The sequence below is a fragment of the Calonectris borealis genome, chromosome 1 (assembly GCF_964195595.1).
Source record: "Calonectris borealis chromosome 1, bCalBor7.hap1.2, whole genome shotgun sequence".
Lineage (NCBI taxonomy): Eukaryota > Metazoa > Chordata > Aves > Procellariiformes > Procellariidae > Calonectris > Calonectris borealis.
In genome coordinates this window covers 120,309,923-120,327,720 of record NC_134312.1, presented here as the reverse complement: position 1 = coordinate 120,327,720, position 17,798 = coordinate 120,309,923, and the positions used below count along the sequence as shown (strand labels likewise).

Below are 17,798 nucleotides of genomic sequence, written 5' to 3'. Positions count from 1 at the left end.
TAATAGCTGCAGTAGCACTGGAAACCAAACTGTTTGTACCAAATTATGGACAGACATCAATTCTCTTATGAGAATTCATACAGGCATACTTATCTGAAGGTATTTACGCTAGAATATCTGGTTAAAACCTTCTCTACTGCTCTGGCTTCTGTCCTTCATCTCCCACAGTGGTGGTATTTCCAGGGTATTCTGTGTATATAGAGCTAATCACGACATAAGCACAAAACCTTCACGTGTACTCTTAGCTCTTATTATAGAAGCCAAAGGGGGAAGGAAAGTTCTTCAAACCCCTCTGGAGAACACGAAAGAGCTATATATGGTCTATCGTGCATCCACATGCCAGTGGTGAGGCTTCTCATCTTCTCCGTGGCAGACTTCAGTGCATATATCTCTGCTCCACTAGCTCCACCTCATCTCTCACTCCATGCAATGAGACAGAGCACCCCTAGAGAAAACAACTTGGAGTCTATAACTACAGTCTCCCCATATGATGGAAATACATTTGTTTCTCCCCGGAGCCTCAGAGCTAAGACAGGAGAGAAAACTTGGCCAATAACATCAAAAAATGGGATTCTAAAGCGATAAACATCTTTTACAAAAGCATGTTACCAACAGCCAGAAATCAATAAATCCACCCAACAACTAGTTTTGCTAAAGATATTAACCTTTATGCCTTTATTTAAAGTTTGGTTAATATTTCCATATTTCAATTTCAATCCACATTTGAAACTAGATTTTAGTGTAATTTACTGGGACCCCCCCAAAAACCAAAATACTGAATTTTTCCTATCTATAAAATGGTAGCTTTATTGCTTTTTCCTCCCCTGTTTATTTTTAAATGCTTTTTCAAGCTGTCATTTCCTGAGTGTTTCAGGCTGTGCTACTTAGCCTTTATGAAAGTTTCTCTTTCCTCCCTAGGTTATACCTGTCAGGTTCGGTCTGCTATTGATGGGGTGCTGGAATATGGATCCACACATTTATTTCATGTCTCAGGATTTCCTCTCAGGGAAAGGGGAAAGTTGTCAAAGAAAAATAAAAACTTGGCTTTCGTCAATGAAGGTTTTTCTATTCATGAGGTCAATATTTTTCTTTAAGTCTGAAATCAGTCTAAGTATTCTATAGCCATTCATTTGATTGGTGACCACTGGACATATACAGAATGAAGACTGAAAGTCTGCCAAACAACTTCTGATAGCCTTTCCTTCAGTTATATACATATTTTGATCTATGAGCACTGTGCTGTCTTCCAAGTGAGTGCAATGGATTTGAAAGTGAAAATCAGTTTCTCATTAACTAGGCATTGAAACTTATGAAAAAGCCATACACAAGGTGATCATCGACCTGCAAAGCCTTTAGCCTTTTATTTCAATACATTCAGTGGACCTATTTTTAAAAACATCTTCAAGATGCTGGTATTATTAATAGCTGGAGCTATTTGCTTCTTTCATCACCTTTCATGATGCTACCACAGACTGCAAAACAAAGCTTAGCTTTTTAATCTCCTTCAGAGCACAAGAGGACTCAATATGAGGAGGAGTTACTACGCGTATTTCCAGGAAGCAATGGATGAAAGCCCTCTAAAAGCTGATATAACAGATACTGTCCTCAGATGCAATAGATCGAATTAAAATCAATGAAATACAAGAAAAACAATATTAATTTCTGGGGTTTGTTTTTAAACAGAAAACCCCCAAGTTGTTGACCATATTTTAAAACATAAAAGCAGTCTAACACATTCTGTTTCCTATAATTTGTAGCCAGCTTCCTTCATTCAAAGATTGCTTCCAAAATTCCCCAGCATTTTCTAAGGCAAGCACTAGGACAGAAGCATTGAATAAACTTTCCACTAGGCATCGAAGAAGAAACATCGGAGCCAAAATGAACATGAGTGCAAAACCATAATGATTATACGGTAAAACAGGATAAACAGTTTTGTTGCTATGTTGCATAGGAGGAAACATAGTTTATGACTGCTTGGGGCTATATTAATTTTTAACTCAGTGGTTTTACAGAACATCAAAGGCACATTATTAAAAATATCTCCAAAATCAAAGTCACTCCCAATTTGTCAGAAGAGGAAGGAAAAAGGACTACTGCCATATGCCCAAAATCTCAGTAAAAAAAGAACAGGTTTACTTTCCTATTAAATTCTCAGTGTTATACACAGCAGCTAGTTAATGTGATATGAAAAGCTGTACTAAGTCCCCTAGGTGTACAAACTAAGGTCAAAAGTGAATTTGCAGCCTGGAGGACCTTTCAAGAAGAATGTTAAATTATTGCAGCAGCTTTTCTACTCATTCTTCTAGCCTTTCCTGCACGCCCAAGCCTAATTTTTGCCTTTAATCTTACATTCTGTTCTTGCCTTGAAATAGCCTGACCTTTTCAGTTATGCTTTCAATTAGCACCTCACTGTTGGGGATTGTAGCCAGGTGTTGATTACAGAATTTTTCGGGGCAGAGGGGTTGTTTGTTTTTCAGTGAGACACAGAAAGCCCAAGATCAGGGACATGAAACTGCCAGAAAGTTCTCTGACAAATGGGCCTTTAGAGTAGTAGTAGTATTCTGCTTCTTCATCTCAGTGCAGAGCCAACAAGGTACTGGCTGTGTCCCAGTAAAGCAATGGCTGTAGATTTTCAAAAGTATATTGTTTCTACATCAAAGAATGAAAGACCATTGAAGGGTAGAATTAAGAGAATAGAAATGGTGAAAGTTTTTGTAAAGTGAATAGCAGAGAGTCAGTGTAGACTCGACTCAGGACAAAAAATAATTACATTGACACATGTGAAATGTTATTAGGATGTTCTGTACTCATTGACAAGAGGAACAGCAGTGAAGTCTGTGCATATCCTAAGCTTTTCTTAAGCCTTGTTTTGCTACCAGGTCCATCCCTAACAAAAGGCATTATATGTGTGACATAAGGAGATACATGTTGGTACAACGCAGCACAAAAATGGCTGTGGGTCAGCCAGCTGTGTGCCAAGCAAGCCTTTATTCTGCACTACCATCTGTTCTCCATACAAAATTTTCTCTGTAACAGATATAAATTGAATCGAACTATTTCATAAGCACCTTATTTTTTTCATAGCCTTCTGCTTTAATTAGAGTTCAGCTGCTTTAGCCTTAAAATGAAAAAAGTACTGAAAAATACATTTTACAAATTTATAAAGTTTATAACCCTTCTGCAAATAAAAATGTCACTGTAAATATCTGCTTAAGGACTTTCCATGCTTTCCAAGTAAGGAAAGCTTCCTAGTCAACAGCAGAATGATCAGGAGATACAGCAATTTCTACCTGCTGTTTTTCATGGCTGAATACTTCCTGTACAGTTCCTCAAATTAGGACAATTAGGGTTGACTTTATCCAGGAACAACATAAGAAACAAAGTTCTTAGAGGCTGATCTTTACTTAGTGTTGGTTGATCTTTGAAGATACTGAGAGTTTTAGATTACTGAAGTAAGCCCCAGTTGAGGTTCATTTGTCTATAGGCATAGGTAGATCCCATAGCATACTTAGTATATAACCATTACTGCCTGAAGGTTCGTAGTATGTTTTTTTAGTTTCCCCTAGGTGGAATTCCGAGGACATTACATTAGCATGCATACTTCCTACACACTATAGAATGAATTAGAGAAATCTGGATTAAAAACCCAGAACAGAAGACACTATCAAATGTGGGACCTACATACTTCACATAGCCTCCTTTTCTCTGTACCTCCAGCCAGTCATATTATAGTCAACTCCTTTGGTTCTAAGAACCCAGAGTTCTCCATGCTTTTTAACACCAGGTATAAATTCACTATTGAAAAAAAAAGGGAAGGTAACATATTAAATTTAAAAACAAGCAGTAGGTATTGAAGGAAACATCAGCTTTTGCCAGTAGATCAATACACTATGTGTACGCACCACTTGAAAATAATTACGTGATGAGGCAATATCCTGAGCCTACTGAAATCAATGGGAGTTTTGCAATTGCTTTTCTTTCATACTCTAGCAAAGAACAAAAGCTGTACGTCAGAAACAAAATTTAAGTAGGGGCAAGAACCAAGCAGCTATGACCTGGAGTGAGCAGATACACTCTAGAATTCAGGATTTCAATGTGATTAATTACGTTAACTCTTCTTTACTGGAGATTTCTGTTTCGCTATGTTTGACAACCTCTTCTTAATGTCGTGCATTGACTTGAAACTATAGCACTTGGCATTTCACACAGTTAGGTGTGAAAAACATTACTCTTAACCACAACACAGTAAATAATTTTGTAAGAAGAGGGACAAAAGATATTACCATGTTTAAGATAAAAAGTTAAGAGCAGGAAAAATGATGCTGTTGTGACAGAAAGATTTCTGTTTACTGACACTGCCAAGGGATACCTGGCCTCTAAATAATGGGACTTCTAGCACCACTGTATTTTTTGGAATTATGTATCAAAAGCATGAAGATGGACAGCTGGGAGAGATAAGGTGTACCACTGGTGAGCCATGCACAGATTCTGCTGTTTCACTCGTTCTCTCCTATTATAAGTCTTCTCAAAACTGGTCTGCAATACAGCCAGATGGTAAATCCCAAACCAACTTCTGCGACGTACAGGTTCATTCACATCAGTAACAGTTAGTCACCTAAAGAACATCTGCAGACAGAACTGAAGAATCCCAGAGAGAAGCTTGAATATATTTATGAAAATTGCATTAGAAGCTACATAAGTAAACTTTCCTCACTGTCTCTTTTTGCCTCCTTTACAAGTTCCTCTATGTTTTCCCCCACGTTTTTATAGATGTGTTACTGAATATTTATGAAATGAAAGTGTCCTTCAAAGCCCACATTTAAGGTAATTGCATCAAGTACAGAACATCTAGCCAATATTTTGTCTGAACGATGGGTAAATCTGATAATGTGTCTGTTACTTCTGTCTTACACATCATTGTAAGAAATCACAGACCACATTTTCTGGGCACTTGACAGAAAGGAAAAATATTTATCAATACATACTTCAGTACAAAGCAGTTCACTCCTGGTTATGACTGTACATTTCTGGTAGAAGTGACTTTCTGGAGACTACCACTTTTCCCTGGCTGCTCTCACCCTGGAATCTCAATTCTTTAGGATATGGCCTCTACTCTTGCCTATATAGCACCTTCTCTGCATGCTCCTTTACACAACAGGAATTTTCTAGAGCCAGTTTTCTGGCTGTCTTGTGTTGCCAGGGTAGCATAATATTGCCAGAGCAAGAGTGCCAGAATCCATCTTTCAATACTGGCTGTCAAAACTAAACGATCCCTGGCACTCTGACGATTTCTGTAATTATCTTCATGGGTCAAGCAGTGTTCTACTTGACTAGCTCTTGATTGTCCTTAATTTTATTAAGGCTCTTCTATAGCTATTTTAATAAGTTACAACTCCACAGGTGGAACTGATGGGATTCAAACTGCAATGGCTAGAAGTTGCCACAGTGACCAGCACTGGTTTTCTATGCCTTTGTAGCCACACACATGCACATTGTCACCCTAGAAACCACAGTAATATTTGTCAGAACTTAACAAGGCTGTGGATAACTACAGATGATTTTCCATCTGGACACTGGGACCAGTACCTGGCTCTTGACATTCCAATTATTTGGGCAAGATACAATCTCTCCACAACTTCCTTTCATCTTTCTGTAAAGGACACAACCTGGACCTCAGAAGTCATATCCTTGCATCTTTGACAGTCATTTACACTGTTGCAGATTAAGTCTTAAACGCTACTTTCAAATACAGAAGGAAAGCACTATATTCAAGGTATAGCTGTCCATACAAGCTGCAGCCTGTGTGAAAAGCAGACAATTTACCAAGTCGACTGCTGGTGTACTGGTTGCTGCATTTCCCCAGGAAGGAGGACATGCAGATGTAGGTACTGTTTACTCAGGGTGAACCCGCAGCTCCCATGAGACAGCATAGGGAGGCATGCTGGTGGAAAGCCCTGGCCCTCCTTTTGATCCACTGGACGGCCAGGCACAGAAAAAGCAATGGGAACTGAAGGAGTAACCCTGAAGTTGGGGTATCTCAGGGTAGTTGAAAGACAGGGTTGCAGTCCCTGCTCCTGGGTTATTTTGTTTGCAATGTGGTCATTGTCCATGTAAAACATGCATTTTATTTACATGCCTACGCAAAATGCATACTCCATCCAATGGCCAGAGTGCCTTAATCACAGGGGCTTTAGCAGAGTTAGGGAATTTGCCTCAATTTAAGAGGTGTGATTTGTTCACTTTTGTCTAGACAGAGCTTTTGGCTTGAGGTAAGTCCTGAGAACAGGCACTTCTGAGTGCATGCAGACAACAGAGCTTCAGCACCCAGCACGCTTTCAGGTTAAATAAGAAGGCACCTGATGAAAATCGGCAGCGAGAATCACTGTCTGGGATATAAGAACCCACTTACAGTCATGTTTTTAAATATTCTAATAGCACAGAGAAGAACTTTCACTGTGCCCCACTTTTGCCAATGCTGGGCTGTAATTTATAAATCAGCACAGTGAGAACCTGCTGATTTGTATTCAGATTCAATATAACATTGTAAACAGAATATTTACACCAACACCAAATGTAATCACCATAATTAGCACAAACAGTACCTTGCTTAATATTTAGGTTATTAGCATATTTTGAATTAAAACATTATTAAGCAGATATTTCTCCAAAGACATTGTAATCACAATTTATTTTTTCTGAGGCAGGGATTAATGGAATCTTTGAAGTTAATTTTGAAAGCAGCTGCAAGAATGTATTTCCCAAATCCTGTTAATTACCATGCCAGCCATAAGAAGTACTCCCTCTTTTTTCTGCAGGAAATGGAGGATATGATCCTGCAAGGCTTATTTACAGAGGTAATTCATATGTGGAAAAGTAGTTGTCTTCAATTCAGCAGAATCACTCGCATGAGTAGAGTTGGAACCTCAATGTGGTACTTTGGAATTTCTCTAAACTGCATGTTAGGTTTTGTTTAGCAAAGGGCAAATAGGGTAAAAACAACTACAAAATAAGGCTTCTCACACCACTTGCCAAGAAATTACCTCAGCTCTCATTTGGACATGGGTGATACAGCCCGTATCCTAATTACACTGGAAATTGACAAAGAGGAAAAATCAAGGTGACTGAAGAAGAGTATTTCAATTACATAAAAACAGATTGATTAAGCTAGATGGCATAAATGAAAAATTACTGAGATTCTTGAGGTGGTCTCTTCCTTTTTTCTCCTATTATTTCTTATCTATTGGTAGCATCAGAGCTGGCACTACAGTTCCAGAAAGGGCATTTCTGGGCAGGAAACCTGCCTTAAGAACTCCTATTAAGAACTCCTACTTCCCAGTCTAGCCCAATCCAGCCACACCTTCCCATCCCCAAGGCCTCGTTTGTTTGGATACAATTGTTGGCAAGGTCATACAGAAAATGGGAGCACTAAAATTATTCAAGTTAAAAATAACCCTTCAGCAGAGCTGTGTTGAAAACAATCACTGAAATGATCCAGCTAAAAAAATACATAGTTTAATTGTTTCTGTTGATCATTTCAGTAATGTAGTTGACAGCTCTGATCCACAAACAGTTGTACAAGGGCAACGGAACAGGCAACAGACAGTACCATGGCGGCACTGCAATTTTGTTCTGGGCACTGGAAATCTGAGCAAGTCAGTGCTTCATACCATGAAACATAGCACGCAGTATCTCCCTGGGATGCTGCATTACCTCCTAGCAATCTTTACTCTGCAACAGAGCAAAACATGGAGCAACACTGGTACATCTATGCAGCCTAAACTATAAGCCTTGGCCACCTGCACAGGCAATACAGACAGTTGATGGCAACTGAGTCTGGCATCTGACTAGAAACAAATCAGAAACTTGGGGACCTCGGGAAAGCATTTTGATTCAGATGGTATCTTGGGTATCCTTTAATATTAGCATCCCCAGATGGGAGGAGTGCCCTAAGCCAATTAAGGGGTCACAATCCTTGCCTAGGTATAATATAAGTAAATATGGATAGCGGTTTTGTAACAAATATTTACTTTATATTTCATTCTTCCAGCTGCTTCTGAAGTTTAGGGTAATTTAATCTGCTGAGCTACAAACCCAGCTGTAATTGAGTTAGAGGCTGTCTTCAAGGGACAGCCTTTAAGGATGTTTATGCATCACTTACTCTAGTCCTCAAACCCCGGGGCAGCCAGTCTGGTCACGGAGAGCAGCTCCGAGCAGCCCCAGAGCCATCTGCAGTGATGACAGTAACTTCTTTAGGGCTATTCCAGCAGCAGGGGAATCACTGGACTGAGAGCATGCTGCAGCCTTGGCAATGCACCCTGCCCAGGGGCTGCACAGAGAGATGATGCAAACCTGTTATCTCTGGCTCTGTGCCACAAGGAGATTCATGCAAGGGGAACCCTGAATTGGCTGCTGAAGCTGCCTCAAAATGGGGCCTCTCTTGACAGAGGATTTATCCCGCATTGTTCAAATCTGTATCAGAACTCACCCGCTGAGACTTTGGGGGAGCTGCTGTGTTTGAAGTGTGAGGCAGTTCAGAACAAAGCTGTCTTAGTACTATGAGTCTAAACAGCAGCCAAGCAATTAGAAACAACCCTGCCATACTAAAAAGGAAAATGGACAGGGCAATGCACAAGGTCACCTTGATTGCCAGGAATCAGGGACAGCAATCAAATACACTCTCATACAGCAAGCAGAAGAAAAACCAGGTCACTAGCTCTGACCAAGAGCTGGCCAAAAAATAGGGATTTCCATAAATCAGAAGCTCACAGAACCCTGCAGCTGCTCAGTGAAATTGATGCTGCCATCAGCTTCATTGTTAATAGCAGCAGAGAAGAAAGCAATTCTCACTGAGCAGCTGTAGGTAGTTCCCAGGGTCCCTGGCCCCAGGACAGACCCACCAGGTTACCTGCCCTAAGACTAAATGCTCTACAGTTCCTGCAGTGCCCTAGCCGTGGAATAAGTCCAGGGGATATGTGGTCAGGCAGATTCAGCAAAAGCTCCCCCACATTGTTTCAAACACTCTCCCTCCACAGAACTGTGTTTTCCAGTTGAAGTCCAATGAAAGCTTGCAAGTTTCTCCACTCCAAGTAGTCAGTCATTCCTTCTGCCTTCAGTCTCCCATTATGTATCAGGCTCCATTCTGCACTTTGTGTCTTGCATATGAAGTGAAAGAAAAATGTTACCCAACTAGACATTTTCACCTTATTCACACATGAACGTAGCAAACCATCATTCAATGCCATTAAAAAGGACTCTAATCTGCTCCTCCAGAAAACAGTCATGCATTCACAATATTCTAACATACCCATCCCATGACTCGACAGAAAATAGGTTCCTTAGAAGTTTCATGCAGAAAGCATATAACAACATTCTCTTAGATCCAGCTGTGTGCTGCAGTCTGACAGTGCTGACACACTGCAGTCAGACAAAAACATCTATTAAAGGTTTACATGGCATGACCGCAAAAAGATATTGCTAGAATTCAGATAATTTGCAACTTGTTTTTTTCTGCAATAAGTTTACAACGTTAATGCTAAATCCTTTGCTACCAATGTTTCTGCATCTGCAGATCCATCCCATAAGTCCAGTTCCAGGATGGAAATGCACCAAGCTTTTAGTCCAAGCAAAGAATATAAGGCAGTGCTCAGAATAAAAGCCCTGTGAAACAAGGAGAGGGTCTCCTGTAATCTTACTGGAGAGGTTCATTTCAGCTTGGCTTGGATGTTAGTGCTGTCCAGTAGCTTGCAAAATATGCCGAAGGAAAGAAGTCACAGCTAGCCAACTCTGACTGGCAAACTAAAATTGGCATGAAGCTGGCCTGCCTTAGGCATTTGGCTGCCCCGCTTAAACTGCGACACATGTGTGAGGGCACATGCATTTTAAAGCATGCCAAGCCAACAATGTATTTGCCCTCTTTTCCAGTGGTGAGTGTGTATCTGTCAAATATGAGTGGAGTAGTGATATGTATGAAGCAGCTATGAAGCCACATGTCTTATTTTTCCACCATGTCATCTGCAGAAATCTACCTGCCTAGCCATCCCTCTCTTGCCTAGTATGCTCTTCCTCCTCCTCATTCCTACCAAGTTAATGCTTCTAATTTGTAGCAGTTTCCAACTGGTCTCCCTTTTACCTCACATTTTACTAATATATGTTTGGAATTCAATGAACCAGATTTCAATGTTATTCAGGTTTTTTTCCTGAACACCACATAGTATCTCTTAAGTTCAGATAAAAGCCATTCTTCAGAGTATTTCAATTAGTGTTAAAATTATGTGCTTAAAAAAGTCAACATCCAGAGTATTCAGTATCTTAAAACAAAAATAATTTAATTCTGGGGGTTTCAAAGAAAAGCATATTTTCTACAAAAGAAAAGGAGGAGAGAGACAGCAAGAATCCCATTACTTGAAACATTCAAGCTAGGAGTGAAAAGCCCTAGAATTCAAACGAAAGACATGCTAGTGATTTTTATGAGAATTATTTTTCTGTCTCTGCACCTCTCCCCTACTGCTCCACCCAAACTTGGACTTTAGCATTTTCAAATGTGTTTTCACATTTAGCTAGGCATTACACTCTGGTTCATCTCAGGCAGGCTTCTCTCCCTCACCAAATTATGTTGTATCTGTCTGATGGAGTCTGCACTCAACCTTGCTTGGTCCCTTTTAAAAAGAAGTCCACCTTGGACATCCAAAACCCAACTTCCGCATCCCCTTGCAGAATAGGGCACACTTTCCTCTGATCCACCCAACCTCACCCTACTGCCTATAGGGCAGCTTTGCTGAAACACACACAGCTCCTTAGTAGACAGGCAAAGGTACAGCGGTATGTGGGTAGTGGCACCGGACAGGGCAGATCAGTTGAATACATCTGGCTCAGAAATACCAATTCACTAAAGGCAACCTATTTGCAGGAAAGTGCTATGATGTCTACAAAAACATCCCCACAAATCACGGGTCTTCCTTCATATCCCAAGTGTTACTAGGAAAAGGTCCAATATTACCAAAATTCTCAAGAAATCAAGATGTGTTCAGATCTATTCAGCTTTTCCTCATATGCTTAGTTACACACTTGCACCAATTTAGGAGTTGCTACCATGATCTTGATAGCCTTTTCCTTGAAATGCATCTTCTCCTGTAGTTAGAATGCTGCCAACTACTATTTCAATGCCTGGTAATCCCTCTAGTGTTAGATTCATAAAGAACAAAGCATCACCGAGGCAGATTGACAGCCAGGTGCCCTGCCCAGCGGTACCTGCTGGGTAGCAAGGCTTATTTTGTAGGTCACAGAGGACAGAGATGCAAAGCATCCCCAGGCATTAGCAATGGGTACTGTCTGCTTTCCAGCACTCTGCTCAGTGATTCTGAAGCTGTGCAGATCCCCAATTTCCTTGAAAGTTGTCCTCCATCCCCTACAAAACTAAGGCACTTTCTGTGAAAAACTGCTTCTCATGTGCAAACCTACTAGTTCCAACTGGAGATGCTGACAGGACTGTTCCAGCTGTCTCAGTGATTGACTCCAGAAGAGCCTGCTAACTCTTGTCAAGATTAACAAGCTTTAGCATAACACGGAGTTGTCCTGTTTCCAGGGATAGCCCTAGTCAGTGCTAGCTTGGGCATTTCTGAACTGTGCTCCATCATTCCCAGAAAAGGTGCACCAAAAATCCCTACAAATACATCTACACCAGTGTGTGCAGCTAGCCAAGATCCCTACAGGTCTCTCTTCTTCACTTTTAGGACACTCCTGTTGTGCTGTGATCCAACATAGCCTTCCCCTGCTCAAGAGCACAGCAGTGCATGCCCCTTCTGAGTTTAAACCATTATAACCCCAAAATTTGGTTCAGGTTTCTCTGGTTCTACTATTGCAGCTTTCTAGTCCTGTTGGCACTATCCAGCAGCTGGCTTCACAGCACGGCTAGAATCAAACCTACCAGCCAAGGAGCAGCAAATAAGGCTGGTGACAGAACAGCTCAGACCTTTCTGTCAGGCATTTCGACTCTAAGACTCTCTGCTAAAGACACTAAATATACACTTGCATACATTTTGCCATAGGTGTAGCTCTGTCTCTCCACACGTTAGAAAATCTGAAGCCCTCATACCTGGTGCCACCCCTCTCATCAGCCTGCTGTCTCAGTCTACGAATCTTTGAAGTCTCCAAAGTCAGACAAGAAGGACACCGCCTTTCACAGTTTTTTTTCCTTTTGTTTCTTAGTTTCAGCTTTAACAAAAGGGATCTCTAACATCATTCTGTCTACTGTCACAGTACTCACAGTATCAGCTGCACCACTGTTTCGGGTCATGTTTCATGCACTATATACTAAAGTGATAATGTAAGAACACTCAGTGTCTGTAAAATAATACTTTTCTTTAAGAGGAAAGACAGTTCAGGTGTAACTAATATTCAAAGCATGTAAGCAGACAATTTTCATTTCTTCTCTGACTAAACTCATGCTTCTTCCTCCAAATTCCATGTTAGTGCATAAATAAGGCTATATCCCACTTGGTATGAATTGATGAGATCGCACCAGCCAAAGACCTGGCCTATGAGACCCTTGCACAATTTACCTATAAGTAGACTAGTCTGGTCTCAGAGGGAACAGACATGGGGAGTAGGGATAGATTGCAACCTCAAATCCTGCCATTAATAATAAGTTTCACAATTGCAACTCTTCTGCAGTTGCTTATTCCATCAAGATTGCCATTCATTTTCCTGTTAAGAGAAAGGTAGCCTGTATAGTCTGTCTCTTCCATCTCTTTCCATAAGAGAAATAAATACTGAATTTCTTAATTAAAAGTAGAGGAAGAAGGGGAAAAAGGATTTGTTAGTTATGATTTGATGTAGTTCCTAGGTCAAATCCTATCTGCTAGGTCTTTTTATTTACAAACCCAATGTCCAAACAACTGAAAAAAAAGAAACAGAACACCTTTTCTTAGAAAGAGGGAGAATGTATGTTATTCATCTTCATTAGAAGATCCTACGCCTTGCAGAGAAGAAAGCGTTACATGGCTCAGTGAATTTAAGGCTCTGTTGCAACTGACAGGCTGAAGAAAGGCATAGCTTTCCCCTGATGCGTGCAGCCTTCTTCCCCCAAATCCTCTTCAGCTAAGAAGTGGGTATCTCATGATTTACGTACCCAATGTCTAGGCCTAGCCGCTCTATTGCAACTTTTCTGTAGCAAAGTTACAGAGAAGAGGTAAAACATGTAAGCACTGAGACACATTTTCCAAGTCATCCCTACAAAAAAAGCAAGACAGACAACCACAAATAGTGGCCTGGAAATCAAATATTTTATTCAAATCAATAAACAAACACCCCACAAACTTTGATGAAAAGACCACCGCTGTTCTGTTGAAGTTAACTGCTACTATACACCACATTTCATCATTAGCATGATCTAGTTAATCTAGAAACTGTTAGAAGATGACTCTTATAAACTTGCCAATGCATTACAAATTCAGGGATATTGGACTAGAAACTAATATGCCTTTGCAACCTGAAATGATATTCTATTATCAAGTACTGCAGTACGAAGGTTGGAGTTTTCCCGTTTTACGAATGCAGGAGTTTTTGCTTTAAGTTACTCTTTTACAGGGAAACATATTTGAAGCATACTATTAAAGCTAACTGCCCTTTAATAAAGTGTTGTGTTGTTTGAATCTGTTGGCATTCTATACATTGCAAGAAAACCAGTGTGCTTCTTTCTAAACAGTCTGTCTACCAGTTTCACCAAATTAAGATCAATTTCCAACATCACTTCTAAGTGCTATTTTAGAGGATGCTTGATCCCACTGAAACCATACTGATGGAAGGAGTAGGCAAAGTGACAGATCTAAAACTTATTGTTCTCCCTTCTTCCTCCTCTTTTCAGCTGCAATTTACCATTCTGCTAATAAATAATGCGAGTTAAAATTAAAACTGATGTTCACGTGCCTTATCTGTCCCACCCCCATCCTATAACAGCTGCAGATTTTCCTCCTCCACCCTGCCATCTTCGTGCTTCATTTTTTAGCTCTTTACAGTTTTAAACCTACTATGGGTATAACCTCAGTGAGGCCAATAGTTAACAGTGGGGGTCATGGCAGTATCTGAAAAATGCATCCAGAAGGACCCCCCTAAGACAACTGGCTGGCTCAGACAGTTTGACAGTTGTTTTCCCCTGACAAACACCAGCTCTTTGCTTTAGTGCCATCAGGATTATTGGTGTACAATCCTCACTTCAGTGTTTAAATACACGTGGTTCTGAGACCCTAAATACCATTTCAATTGAATGGTTTCAACTGAACTTGGGAGAGCAACCCATGGAAGAACCCCAGTTTTCCCATTTAACTACCTGAAGCAGCTACAGTTTCAGACAGAAGCCTCCATGTACACCCAATGTTTCACACTTGGACATGTCCCTCCTTCTCCAACAGCCTCCTGGTGAGCACAATTGTCCAGAGTGATAGAGATATGTTCCAGGTTCTCCCTCAACCTGGAGGGAACAAGATACCCTTTGTTACTCTGCCAGCCTAGGAGCATACTCAAACCACCAGGCCATGTGGTACTGGTTTTGAAAACAGCCACAGCAGAGATGGCCTTAGTGATTAGTGTCTCATGCACACACCTCAAGGAAGCTCAATTTTCAGAAAAATATCTTTGACCCTAGTGTTAGGCCATGTCATCTTTCCAGTGAAGCCTCCATGTTTGCTGAGTTGGCTGCATGGGTACCTCCCACTGAAGGTGATCTGAGCTCCAAAACAAAGGTTCAGTACTCCAGGCCGCAGAGGAGAGCTGTCAGGATGAGCATACCCCACATGACAGCTCATCCCCACACGAATGTCCTGCACGCCCCTACTGCCAGGACACATGAGCATTCTTCATGATCCTTTTGAAGGTGGACACAACACAGCAGTTGCTGCAGGATTCAAGAGCCCAGAGGCAACATAAGGCAAAGAGCTTGCTGTAGCTCAAAGAAGAAACAAGACCTGGTGTTCTTTGTATTCAAAGCCTGACCCCTATATTTATGCACACATCACGTCCCCAGCTCTTAGCCTCCCCAACTAAGAGACCTAAGAACTCTACGGAGTCAAACCCCTAACAGCTCTCTTCTGTCTTATGAATTTCATGTGCCTGGTTGCTTGATGCCTGTTTCAAAAGCAAAGCTAGAATATTCTTGCTATGGTCTGGTAGCTAGGCTGCTCCTCAAATACACAAAGCTGTTGGCTCAAACCCTGCCTTAGGTGGTGCGCATCAGAGCCCTGGCAATCAGTACAGCACTTCACTCGTGTTATATAAAGCTCTTCCAGTGCAAGTTCTTTCTTTAAATCACAGGTGCCTCAGGCATGTGGGCTGATTAGGTAGATTTCCTGAATGGCTCTCCCGAAGACAGACACCTAAATATCACTTTAAAGCTGAACTCCTCCCCTACACCAGCAATACCACTCTTGACCCTTTAATATCAAAAGCAAATAAATGCATCCAACAAGGCAATCTCTGCTAATGCTATTTTAAGCTCTGACTCCTTACACATGTGCTTCATCCCTTAACCACTGGAACAGCATCCAGGGCTGTAACGCCATAGTGTTTAAGCGCACTCCTTCCCAAGTCCAGACCCGATTCCTGATAACACCCAGAATCACTCAACACAGGAGGCAAGAGTGGCAGTGAACATCATAAAAATGTTTGTGATGAAATACTTCTTGTGTACCTTTGTGCCAGGGAATACTGTCACCATGACATATCTGCAACATGTCAGATAGTTAAATGACTGATAAGACGACAGGATTCCCTGTGGTGAATCAAGTTTATGCCAGTTGTGAGGCTCACTGGTAAAACTACCGGCTGTGAATAGCTATTTGGCATTAGTCTGCAAACCCATTACCCAAGATTACTTCCCCCAGTTCATCCTATGTGACCAGAGATCTTTAATGGAAGAAGGGCTGCATCTCATGGGTGCTCACTGACAGGAGCTGATATTTTCCAGCATGGCTAGTCTCTCTAGGCTCATTAAAAATAACAGAAAACACCTATAGACCTAAAGAAAAGGCTCCTCAGTTATTTGAGGACAGATTTTCAAAGCTACTTCAACACCTAAAATACATTTCAGTATACAGTGATGTTCCTGAGAAGTTCCCCGTACAGCTAAGTGACCTAACTGCCAGTAAAACCAAGCAGCAGGAAGCACTGACCATGTTTTGCGATGCTACTAGGTAAACTCTTATACCTCAGGTTCCCTGTAACTAGTTACGGGGCCAGACTTCTGCCCAGAAGAAGACAGAGCACCTTAAACGCATTTTCAGACAAATATTGCAGAGGAAGAAGTGTAGGGTTTTTCTGTAGAAAAGTTCTTTATCCTTCCTGAAAAAAATAAGTTAGCTGCTAGAAAATAGAAAAGTGCTATAGTGAGATGAATGGCTGCTTCCTGGTCAGCTTTCTCCACCAGGAGACTGGTAATCACTGCCCATAAACAGGAAATAAGTTAATTTTGCTTGAAGGAGTAAAGTAAGAATCCATGCAAAGTGTCAGCAAATAACTTGAGGGATATGAAAGCTCTCTTCAGAGATTTCTGCAACTGCACTTCAAGCTCCACTCAAATCCTGACAACTGTTAACAAAGCAAAAAAAACCTTCCCACCCTCCCAACACCATTCTATTTGGGATAATCTTTTGATGGCTCTAGTTGAGCCTCTATTCAATCACTCTGTCCTCAGATTTGCTAGCAGATTAAAACAAAGAAAATGGAAAATATTTTTCAGTTACAGCATTACAAGTGAAATCCACCAAGACCCCATCCAAATACAGCAAACAGATGTCTAAGGAGCTTGCTTTCTGCTAATCTTTTTTGCCTCATTTTTTAACAAGTCATTTGCAGTGAGGTGGTTTGGGGTAGTCCATTTGCTTTCGTCTGCCTTTTGGAAAAAGAATCACCTTTTGCGTAATAGCTGACAGGCAAGTAACAGCAAGGAAGCTTTTTTCATTGGGGCTGTGAGTGATAAACTCTCCAATACTGTCAGCTGAATGACAGTAGCACTGAAGACAGCGAGTGCAGTGCTAAGTGTCATACAAACAGGGCTTAGTGCTGCGCCAGGGAAAGAGACATCTTCCAGCTCTGAGGGTTTGCTAGGAATACTGTTCTGTGAGGCACAAGGAAATGCATTATGAATAGAGAACCCCTACGCTGGCGTTAGGAATCATCTTGGTGTTCATCAGGACCTTTAAAATTCAAAAGGCAAGCAATCTAATTCAAACTATGAAGGGGTAATTACTGAGCAAATACAACCAAGCACAGGGCTATAACAAAAAGAGTGCAGTGTACAGTTATACCAAGTACAGCAGTATCACCCAATCATTACACCCCACTATAAGTAGTATTTTTTTCCCCAAATGCTACCTTTAAGGAGTAGAATAGTGTTGTTGCATCTCACAGAACACTTCAGCTAGCCTGGGTGGCAAAGGTGACTGCAAAAAAACCCCCACACTGCATGAATTCTATCCGGTTGATATAAATACAGGCAGCAGCAGAGGAGAGGTCATGGAGAGCCCGGTGCATTACACCTGGACTGCCTGATCCCTGCAAGCAGCAGAAAAGCACGATGAGGATTTCCTCTCCTTTCCCCATTCAGCCTGACCTGCAAGCCAAGATGTAAACTTCCCCTCTTAAATCCCTGCACCAGAGACCATGCTACTACATTGCTTTTTGTCTCAGGTTTACACCTCATCTAAAAATACAGCTGAGTGTAACACCTGCACAATAACTAGCCAAAACTTATTTGCTGTTGCTCTTAATTTTACTCTTGCTGCTAAGAAAGGAATACTCATTTGTTAATG

At 41.1% G+C, this 17,798-nt stretch overlaps 1 protein-coding gene across 1 annotated transcript in view; it reads right to left on the bottom strand.

Moving 5' to 3' along the window:
- PCP4 (Purkinje cell protein 4) overlaps positions 1-17,798 on the bottom strand; it is a 53,363-nt gene that overhangs the window by 34,547 nt on the left and 1,018 nt on the right. The window lies entirely within an intron of this gene.